Raw genomic sequence first — 9,880 nt, 5'->3', positions numbered from 1 at the left:
GAAAATAAATAAACAAGGCAATGTCAAATGTCACTTTGGGAAAATTCTCTCTTAAGCCTGGAAGGCTTTCAGCAACTCATTTTTCTCAAGTCAGCTGTTGAGCCTTCAGTCTGGGGATGAGAATAAGCTTTCTCTCTCTCCCTTGCTCAAATTTCCAGGTTCTCTCTAAAACTCAAGGTTGGGCAAGCAATGCAGTCGTCTCTGTGGCAGCCCTCTCTGTGGCAGCCCTCTGTGCTGGCTCGACTTGTCTGAACCATGACGCGGCTTCAGTGCCTGGAGCGGACTGCAGTGCAACAGATCTGAGATGCCAGGAGTGAGCCCAGATGCTACTGTCAGGAAGACGACGGTGTCAAGGCCGAGAAAGGAGGCCAGGAGGAGGCCTCTGACAGCTTCAGAGACAGAGGGAATTTGCCTTCTCCCCGGCTCCCCCCGACCACTCACCTTGAGAATACTGAATCAAACTATAACAAATGCAGTTATTTACCGTTTTACATCCAGACAGGCTTTTTCTGTTTTTAGGGAATGTTGCAATTATTGGAATACATGTATTGAATCACTAAAGGTGTTATTAGGACAGAGGCAATTGGATACAGGCTCTGCAGCACCAAGTTCAGATGGCTGCAGAGTTGTCCAGAAATCACAGCCTTCTGTTTATCTGCAGGTATAGCAAGAATAACTACTTATCTGTAGGCTATCTGGATGCTTCTTTCCAAGGAGGGGAAGTGCTGGCTGAGAACGAGAGTAAGGAGCATAGCACCCTTGAGCTCGCTCAAACACCCTTGACATCTGGAATACACAGAAGGAATCCATTTCTTCTTTCTCTGAACTAGACAATACCAAAGGGGGGAAAGTTACCAAGATGTTTTGAGACCCTGGCATAGAGTACCTGTGTCATTCAATGTACGTAGAGATTCCAGTTCCTGTAGGTATTATTCACCTTCTCCACCAGTTGAGCATAAACCATTTAAAGTTCAGTCAGTACAGCTGAATTTGGCGGTGTGATGGCCAAACTCTGGGATGTGAAGTCTTTCTGAAAGAATACAGAATGTCATTATCTTAGCTGAGAGTAGCCAAGGGATGAAAGCCTTGGGCAAAACTCCATTCTCACGGTGACTTGGTTAAATGTCCCATCCTGACCTCCTTTGACATCACAGGAGATTTTATGTTTCATGCTCACCAATCCCTGGGAACAACACAAGTTATTAAATCCCTCTCTGCATACTCTTCTCTCTCTGGCAGAGATGGCTCTCTGTGGCCAAAAGGTGAACCCATGGAACCCCTGCAGTTTGGAGAAAGAGTAATTTTTAAACTATGTGTTTGTGTGAAGCTGCAGGTCTCTAGTTTTCTTCATTCACCTGGCTGTTTTTCCAGCACTTAGGAAGTACCCATAAAGACCATTACAGATCCTAAGCGTACCAGTTTCAAGTAGATGGCTACCATACCACGATACATTTCTTTAAAGTACACGTCTTTAAATTTTCCCGTCCAACCCTGTGCTTCTATGGGAACCTCATTCAATCCCTTCCCTCCTTCTCTGCTAGAAAACATCTAGAATTTTGGTCTTTAGAAAAAGACCAAAATTATACTGGTTATACTGAAGTTGGCAAGAGTGAGATTATTATGCATGTTCACTCCCTAATTTCTCTCCAGGATGTGGTGAAATCCTGCTTCACGTCCATGCCCTTGAAATTCTGCTGTGGTCAAGGCCACGTTTTATATTCAGTGACGCCCACTGAAATGACTAAACGCTGAGTGGACCCGAATCTCTGCAGTGACATTAGATGATGCAGTATTTGGCAAGAGTGGGTTTGGGTACTGGGTTAAATTATGTAGGTTAACCCCGTCCCCAACATTTAGATTCCAAAGGCGTCAGAAGGAGGGTAAGGTACAAATAGAAAAGAAAAAGATTGAAACAGAAAAGGGAGAATGTCAAGATGTGTTCTGTTACACAGACGCTTGTTGCAGGTCGAAGTGCTGCGCAGCCTTCAGAGGCTGAACAAAAGGAGCAGGGGGAGAAGCAAGGGCAGTGCCATCTACGGGCAGGGGTTCACTTGTCTCCTGGCCATGCACCTTCGGGGGTTGCTGCTCTTTCACCCTTTCTTGTCCTTCCTCTCCCCCGCCAGGTCACTTCCAATCTTCTGGTCCATAACTCTGAATGAAGAAGACAACCAAAGGAACTTTTAGGCCCAGATTCCAAATAATAACCGATGCGAGTTGATTTTACACCAAAATGCTTAAGAGATGGTGAGACGAGGAGCTTCCCGACTTGCGGCAACGCCCCCTCTCCTCCGCCGCGCGGTGACAGTACCCAGGGGTCAGCTGGCAGTGGAGAGGAGTCACTGCCATAGTCTCGGAGGAAGTCTCTTCCTGCTGCTGCTGCTGCTGCTGCGGCAGGTTCTGTGTTTTTGCACCGCAGCACAGTGCAGAAGCCGAAGCTGCAGACCTCGCCCAAACCCCCGAACCGGCGTCCGTGCCGCGTTCCCGCGCCCCGCCGGCCCCAGAGCCTCGGGGTGGGGGGGGTGGGCCGAGCCGCGCGCCTCTCGCAGCACCCCCGCCGCGCACGTGCGCTCCCGGGACAACGGCAGGCGAGGCCCGGGCGCGCCCCCGCCGGCCTCGGCCGCGCGCGCGCTCCGCCCGCCCTCCTCGCGCGTGCTCGTGCCCGCGACCGCGGCGGCGCGCCTCTTCTCCCCGCTGCGGGCGTCGCGGGCGCTGGAGGAGGCGGAGCGCGGGAGGCGGAGGCCGGGCCAGCGGCGGGCCTCCGGCGGGCACGCGCGCCGCGAGCGGGGCGGGGGCGCTGCGGGGGCGGCCCGAAGGCGGCGGGCGAGGGGCCTGGAGCCGGAGGACCGCGTCCCCGGGGCCGACTCGGCCGGGTGAGGGCGAGCGCGGTGCGTGTCGGAGGTGGGGACTCCGAGGCCGCGGCCCGGAGCCCGGCGTCCCCGCCCCCGAGCCTGACGGGGCGACGCGGCGGGATGAGGCGCTGGCGCGGGGGGCGCCCGGCCGAGCCCCCGCGGCTGCCCTGGGCGGCCAGGCGCTAGGCTCGGCGCGCGGGCGGTGCTCGGCAGCGGCGAGGACCGGGACGAGGAAGAGGACGAGGACGAGGAGGAGGAGGAGGAGGGCGTCGGGCCCGGCGCCCCGCAGGACAGACACGGAGCGGCGAGCGGGGCGCAGCGACGCCGCGGCAGCGCGGCGGGGCCGCGGGGCTCGGTAAGGCGGGGGCCGCGGGAGGGCCGGGGGCGCCGGTGACGTGGGCAGGCGCCGCAGGGGAAGGCTGCGGGGGCCTGAGTTTCCTTGTCGGGAGAAATTCTTTTTAAAGTAAAGGTTCGGGATCGAATGTTCTTAGAAGGCCATCTCGGGTTTCCCCGGTCCCCGCCGACTCCGTCTCTGGCCTCCCGAGGCGGACCGCGCTCGGGCCGCTGCCTCCCGCGCCTGCCGCTTCCCCGCGGCCTCGTCGGACCGGGCCGGGCGGTTCCTGGCCTGCTGCGGCGCTCCGGACCCGAGGCGCGGGCAGCGGGCCTGGGGGGCTCCGGGGGCGTCCTCGCCGTGCCCGCCCCCTGCCGTGCTCGCCGGCTCACCCGTGGAGTTTTCCCTCTCATCTTTCTAATTGGCTGAAGTTGCCGCTGCACATTGGACGGTGCTGGTGACTTAGTGCCCTTTTCCCCCGCCATCACCCCCCACGCCCCCTTCTTGCCTTTCTCGATTTGTTGACTTGAGTAAATATTCATATTAAAAAATTACCCAAACAGATGACGAGAAACGGTAGAGGGAGAAAGTCAAAGCTGATTTCTTAGCTGTAGTCTACTTTTGGACCCTTTATAACTCCACCTTCTGTTGCTGAAGCTTAAGGAAGGTGGGGGGGGGGAGGAGGAGACCCCCAGCAGGATGCTTGGGATGCAGTTTGATAGTTATCTTTTAGGAAATAGAATTTGGATCATTATAATTTTGATCCGCATGCAGAATTGCAGTCTGCTTTTAAACTGCTTGGGGCACTGCATGATGCTACATGGATAGCTGGCAGCTGGGCCACATTGCATTGTTGTCAGCATCTCTTTTATTTTCCATTCTTTCAGAGTTTTGTTTGGCACAGATTTAGACCTTTTAAGTCAGTCTGAATGGGAATAACTTCGGATACATTGGTTGCTTTTGTAAACGTTGTCTGTATTTGTATTTCTGTTGGAAGAAAAAAAGCATATGGTGCTAGAGTGCCGTGGCTCTTAGGGTCCAGAAAATGTGCTAGTTTGAATCAGTAATTGAATTTGTTGTAATATTTTTGGGTAGTGACGGTTGTGATTCATTAATATATTTTTCCTTATTGGGTAAATTGAAATCTAACTCGAAATCTTGACATTTGGTCCTTGAACTTGAGAGTGAAGGAAATAGAAGCTTTAATTGCTACAACACGACCTCAAAGTTTTTGAAGCCCTCATTGGTGTGAATTATTTTTTAATAGGGCTGTGTGTGAAGATGGAATATTATGATGTTGTGATTACCATTTTCAGGAATATCTGGAGTCTACTTCATTCCTAAAATTGGGTGTGTGACGCTTTATAGAATAAGTATTCTAGAACGGTGTGAGGTTGGAACTGTGCTCAAGCTGGTTATCTTCATACCATCGTCCCTATAGCCGTCCGTGGAATAAAGCAGCACTTTGGACAGAGACTTGTCCAGACCTAGCTGGGGTGGAAGCCCAGTTTTTTACTGTATGGTGATGCACACTGAGGTGGGTGATAGGGTGTAAGTGGGCCACAGAGGAAATGTTAGTTGGAAGAACCTTCGTTGGTTATATAACTTTTTGTTTTCTAGGGCGAGACCAAGAAGCAGACAGGCAGGCTCAACTGTCATTAGAGTCTTTGATGTTGGTTTGAATTCCAGTAGTTTCGTTCCTCTTATTTTCTTTTCCTAACCTCCACATTATTTTCTAATCACCAGAAGCTATTCCACAGTTGGGCCAAGACTTTAATGGCAGTTCATTCATCTCCATTTCTCTTTCTCTTATTCTCTGTTTAGATGACTTGTTCAGCAGTGTTTCCCCTTTCTAAGCTGGTCTGGGTGTATTGTCTGCACAGTACACATAGGTTCACTATTGACTGTAAATGCATTTAACAAATGTCGAGAATTAACAGCTGTTTTCTTCAGAAGACTGTGATAGCAGAATAAAAATCGAATGAAATGAGCTAAACGTTTTCATTGCATTTAAAGATTTTGACTAATATTCTTGAAAATCTTTAGGGTTTAACCCATTAATGTGAAATTTGATGTCCATGGAAGTAGTTAAGAGGCAGCAAGGACTTGAAATCAGGTCATAGTTGCAGTTATGCTGCTTAGTAGCTGTGTGGTCTTGTCCCTGCTTTGGGCAAGTTATTTACATTTCTGAGCCTGTTTTCCTTAGGTGTAAAATGGGGATGAGAAGGCTTGCACTATCTTCCTTACAGAGGAGGGGTCAGATGAGAGAAAGGTTGTGAAAATGCTTTGTAATACTTCTTATACGCGTAAGGTATTACTGTCATTACCTATAAACTTAGTATTGAGCTGTTTTAAATGTCTTACTATCAGTTTTAAAAAATGCACATAAGGAATTAGAATGTGTTAGATCTCTTTGAGTTCCAGAATCGTGTGATTCTATCTCATTCTTAGGAGATCCATATGTGGTGTCTGCAGTTTTGGACTCCAGAGTTTTGATTATTTTGGGACAGATGTCAAGTTTATTGAGACTTTGAGCTTCTTTAAAGTATCAGTTCAGAATATTAAAGGAGATTACAAGTTAGGAGTTATGAAAAGAGCTGTTTAGCAAAAAATATTTTATATTTGTCTGCATTATTTAGGACAGACATTGGCAAAATTCAGCATGTAGGCCAGATCTGGCCTGCAGCTTGTATTTTGTATGGCCTATGAACTAAGAATGAAAATTTTTTAAATGGTTGAAAAAAATAAAAAGAATATTTCATGATGTTCAAGTTACATGAAGTTCAGATGTCAGTGCTCATAAATAAAGTTTTATTGGGATACGGTCATACTTGTTTGTGTATTGTCTGTGGCTGCGTTGGCAGTACAGCAGCAGAGTTGATTTCTTGCAACAGAGACAGTATGGCCTGCATAGCCCCCAAATTTTATTAGCTGGCCCTTTCCAGAAAAAGTTTGCCAATCTTTGATGTAGGACTTAAAATTTTTGCTTTACTTAGCACAGAGTTATTTCCTATCATAACATCATAGGGGTTAAGACCCCTGGAAAGGTACTAATTTTTGCTTTGGAGTCAGATGGACTTGTATTTGAGTACCAGCTGTGATATAAACTTTGATCCTGGACAAACGAATTAACATCTTGGTGTTCAGGTACCTCCTTTGTAATCAGAGAATATAGAATCTGTCTTAGAAGGTTGTGGTGATGATTAAATGAAATGTTACATGTCAAAGCTTAATACGATTTGGCATACAGTAAGTACTTACTGAGTTATACATGCCAGTGATCATAAATTCTAGTGTAAACAATAAGCCTAAAATATTGCACATCACCTTGCCCCAGTATTAGAGGATTGTTCTCCTGAGTGGTATGCTACTTGGTATGGAATTTTCTCCTTTACTGAAACAGTTTAGTTAACAACTGATAATTGGAATAGCTTGAGAAGTTTCCCATATGTTGTACTGTATTCTTATTAATCACTTGCTTATTTAGATGATTAAGAATGGGTGAAAAGGTAATTTTCTTTTTTTCAGAGATCCTGGTTCTTGATAATTTCTTGGTATTAATATATGTTTGAAAGCTGAATTTAAATACCAGTTCTATGTTGGTTTTGATGTTTCCTGTTTTTTATTTATTAATTTTATTTATTAATTTTTTTTTTTGCTGTACGTGGGCCTCTCACTGCTGTGGCCTCGCCCGCTGCGGAGCACAGGCTCCGGATGCACAGGCCCAGCGGCCATGGCTCACGGGCCCAGCCGCTCCGCGGCATGTGGGATCCTCCCGGACCGGGTCACAAACCTGCGTCTCCTAGCATCAGCAGGCGGACTCCCAACCACTGCGCCACCAGGGAAGCCCTGTTTTTTATTTTTTTGAGACAGATATTTGAGAAACAACATTAAATAAGACCAACGTTAGATAACTTTTTAAATGTATTTGACACTCTAAGTCTTCCTTATGATTTGCATTAGCATCTAATATCCTCTTCAGAATTGGAATAATAAAACTTAATTTTTTTCGCTAAAGATAAGACCTAGTGTACTATCTGGAAGCTTCAATGTTAAGCTGCTTTCTGAAGTATGTGGTTTAAATTATCTTACAATTGACAAATTGGATGTGCTTCCCAACTTCAAGTGCTGGTTTATTTAACATTAATCCTAAACTAAGAGTGAGCAAATAAACAGAGGCCATTGTTCTGACTGAGTCAAACAGAACAGAATTGGGGCCAGTGTGACTCTTGCCATCCTACAAATTGTGCAGTTTTACACCTCGGGTGTTGCTTACATGCAGTGGGATGATACAAGGGAGACATGGGAGGGCATTCATGCTGTCCTCATTCTGTCCTTGGTGGGGCAGGGGGCCTTTCATCAAACTGTAGAGCTGCAGCCCCTGGAAAACTACACTGCAGGGTTCTGATTGTAGCACCTCAAAAAAAGTAGAGGCCTAAAGAAGACCCACCATCATGAGGAGACAGTATTCTCTTTTGAGGTTAAAACATATAAACAACAAAACCAACCAGAGATTTCCTCTTTGAAGAGATGCAGGTTGAGAGGGAATATTCCTCATGGTAGCAAAATGTAAAGATTTGGTAAAACAGATGTTCATAGTTTCATAGTATCCCTGGACAAGGGGACTTCCTTGTTATTTAAAGGAGATTGTTTTAGGAAGGTAAAAGGAGGTGAGAAACAAGGTGTTTGGTTTAATTTCTCATAAGAAATTTATGAATCAGAATGTTCAGAGTGGAAGTAGAATTCTGATTTTCGGGGAGATCCTTTTATTTGGCTTTTGATCATATATTCATTTACTACTTTATTTTATGCCATGGATCATAGTATACATTAGTATTGGAGGCTGTGGAGATGGAAAGCACTGAGAGGAAAAGCATACGTGACCCATGTGGTATATGATATGTTTACGTTGTCTCTGTTAGGAAAGATAGGCACCACATTCTGGGGAAGAATTCTAAAATAAATATTCCATTCATTTTCCCTTAAAATAGTAAAATTTTTATTATCTGGGGTTCAGCCTTGTGGTCTTGGGCAGGCCATTTGATTGCGTTGTTTTTGTTCCCTTGTGTGTAGGATGGAAACAGTAATTCCTTTTCCTCTTTTTATTGGAGAGGTATGTGGTAAAAGGACTCTTAAGATGAGTAGTATTTTCAACAGTTTTGAAGAACATATTATGTGTACTTTATAAATTACCTAGTATATTAAGGACAGACAAAGGAGATCTTTGTTTAACAGAGAAAGGAGATTTGAACTTGAAGTCAGGACCTGGGTTCTTGTCTTGGCTCTGCTGTAAATAATCTGTGACTTTGGATGAGTAATTCATTTCTCTAAACCTCATTTACCTTATATGTAAATTGAGGGGTCAGACTACAGGTCTCTAAGATCCTTTCTTGCTCCAAAATTCATGATTCTTTGATTTTTTTTTTTTTTTTAAAGTAGGGACCATCCTCTTGCACTTGCCCAGTTTCCATTGACCTTCTACCTGAGGAGAACCTGAAATCCAGTGGTCTTCCGGATTCGGTAACAATCCTGGCTCCGGTAGGATGCAGGAAACCAAATCTCTTTTATCAGTGAATTGAAAAGTATCTATTCAGTACAAGTGAGTATTTTGTACCATGCTAAATGCAGTGGAAGATAGATATGAAAGAAGGTGGCATTGAGTCTCTGCCCTTAGGAAGTGTTCATTCCACTGGGGAGATAAACTATATTATGAAAAAGAATATTTATAAAAGAGTAGACAAGGGGACAGTGGGATGATCCCTGGTCTGGCGGTTCGAGGACTTGGGTGTACTATTGGAGAGGATACTTTGTGGCTTTGTGGCCATGTGGCCCTGAACATTTGTAACATGAGCTTTGTAGACTGTCTCCAGCTCTGAAATTTAGTCATATTCTCTTTGACAGAGAGGCAGCATCTTTGAATCAGCCTGTTAGGAGACAGCTCAAGTGAGAACTGCTCAATCCAGGCCAGATTTTTATGCTCATTTTGCATAATTGCTTGATTTACTGGATAGAAGGAAAGGGTTACTTTAATTTGCTGGAAATGCATTCAAGGGGCAACTTTTCTTCTGGAAAAGTCAAGCATGTGAGAAGTGACAGGAGACCAAAGTGTCCCTGCTTCTGGGTCAGTAACTCTGAGGCCTGGATCTCATTCATTATTCCCTTCTTAAGGCTTTCACTCCTGCCATTATTTTTTTCCTTAAATTATTACTCTCTCCTTACTGGATCATCTCTGTTAGTATGCAGACATGCCCTATATTACTCGCAGCAGTGATTAATTGTTCACCAAATGCCATTCTCTGCAACTTCATTTCAGTAATATGGCCCCAGATTTTCTGTGGCACATGGATGCCCAACTAGACTACATTTCCTAGCCTCCCTCTTGCAGCTCGATGTGACCACATGATGAAGTTTGGGTAAATGGACCAGAAGTGATGCGAGTGATTTCTGTGTCATGGCCTTAGAAAGGAAAGCAGGTTGCTTTCTGCTTCCTTTCTGCCGGGAGAATGTAGTGCTGGTACATGTTATTCAACCTTGCAGGTGAGAGCAGCACTTTAGGGGGAGATGGATCAGTAAGATGGATCCTTGGATGGTCTCGTGGAGCAGAGCCACCCTACTACTGCTTATTTATCTCTGGGTGGTTAAGTGAGAAAGGAATACAGTTTTGTCTTGTTGGAGCCCCTAATACCTTAACTGAATAAAT

The 9,880-nt window shown here is 45.9% G+C and overlaps 1 protein-coding gene across 1 annotated transcript in view; it reads left to right on the top strand.

Annotated features, from left to right (window-relative positions):
- The first annotated feature begins 2,796 nt into the window (after positions 1-2,796).
- Positions 2,797-9,880, top strand: part of ARHGAP32 (Rho GTPase activating protein 32) — a 269,873-nt gene continuing 262,789 nt past the window's right edge. Inside the window, exon 1 of the mRNA XM_060160761.1 lies at positions 2,797-3,204. The gene's annotated coding sequence lies outside the window, so the exon portion shown is untranslated. The remainder of the gene's footprint in view (positions 3,205-9,880) is intronic.

Source organism: Lagenorhynchus albirostris, chromosome 9 (genome assembly GCF_949774975.1).
Source record: "Lagenorhynchus albirostris chromosome 9, mLagAlb1.1, whole genome shotgun sequence".
Classification (NCBI taxonomy): Eukaryota; Metazoa; Chordata; class Mammalia; order Artiodactyla; family Delphinidae; genus Lagenorhynchus; species Lagenorhynchus albirostris.
This window is presented reverse-complemented; position numbering and strand designations above follow the sequence as displayed.